This window comes from Anoplophora glabripennis, unplaced genomic scaffold (assembly GCF_000390285.2).
Source record: "Anoplophora glabripennis isolate ALB-LARVAE unplaced genomic scaffold, Agla_2.0 scaffold15, whole genome shotgun sequence".
Lineage (NCBI taxonomy): Eukaryota > Metazoa > Arthropoda > Insecta > Coleoptera > Cerambycidae > Anoplophora > Anoplophora glabripennis.
This window is the reverse complement of record NW_019416279.1, coordinates 40,622-42,124: the sequence shown is the minus strand read 5'-3', so window position 1 is coordinate 42,124 and position 1,503 is coordinate 40,622.

Genomic DNA, 1,503 nt, shown 5'->3' with positions numbered 1-1,503 from the left:
AGTTGTACACACTGCGAACCTACAGACCTCGGACATCGGAGATATTGCGCGTCAAATTCGGGTAAAGATGCGTACGCGTTCAAAAATGTATTGTGTGTAAACTATGTACAATATAATTATTATATATAGCAAATATATCGTATTATCCTCGCGAAGATTTGTATCCTTTATTTAAAATCCGTAAATCATGTGAACTGGTAAAACAACGAGAATTATGTTAATTTAGTTCTAAAGAAATGAAATAACACTCGCGCCCATCTCTCGTCCAAGTCAAAGAAAGTGTTGGATGCAATTTTGGAGGTTCTGTGATAGAAATTACATTATTACTCGCTGTTCTTAATTTTAGTAATGTTATAAAAGTTTTGCAACTATAACTAATTTTTTAGATATAAAATTTGCTCAGAAATATTTATGTTCCTTTGTTGTTCCGTACAAATGCTTTTATCTCAAGTAGGTATTACTAATTATATTAATCAAGTAAAGAAAACTTTATGTAACCCTAAATATTGCTGTGTACGGATTACGATACTTTTCTAAACCATTAAATATATTAAAAGGATTTATCAACTGCATTTTTTATTCCAATAAATATATAACAGCTTCTTATTATAGCCTTTTTTAATTACCTAATTTAGTTTTTTAAAAACATTACAAAAAATAATCTGTTGTGGATAATTTATTGTTGATAACAATGTACATGGGATTTAAGAAAAATATATATGTTTGAAATCAATTTCATTTTTATCAAGTATTTCAAATGTATTCCCTCCTTGCTGTCAGCTGATTGCGACATTGCCACATTAATCCTCAAGTCAGACAGAAATGCAATTATTGGTTTCTGTTTCTAATTAATACAGCTGTACTATGTTCAAAACTTGCATTAGTTTTACATCAAAAATAAGATAATAACTGTGTACTATCTATGGAAAAGTTTTGCTTCACAATTTCTACATTTTTTCTGTTATGGGCAAAAAAGAGCCGCACCATCCATCTTTGCCATATAAACCTGTTAAAATGAACAACTTTCAACAACAATATCTCAAAATCTAGATTCAAAAACAATTCAAAAAAATATGACGCACAGAGGGAGCACTGGGTAATACGCTATATAAATTTCAAATACATCTGTGCATTTGAGTAAACCCGATATACCTCCTTAATAATGCAGTCGGTAATCAAAAATACCATTTATATTTACTTATTACTTTTTTAATATATTAATTGCGAAACAAGAAGTGGTTAGCACTGTCTTACATCGGATTCCAACTGTGAACTCCGGCAAACCACTCTAACAATGCCGATATGTCGAAACATTGTATCAGGTTTAACGTCTTGTATGAGTTACCTTGCACAATCAGCTGGCCTCTGATTTATATCGCTCCATTGACGAAACCGATTATTATAAAGCCACACGAACGCGTTGAAAAAATTCTATTCAAGAAATACATCATTAACTCTAACCGAGAATATACAGGGTGTCCGTATAACAAAATAAACGGTAGT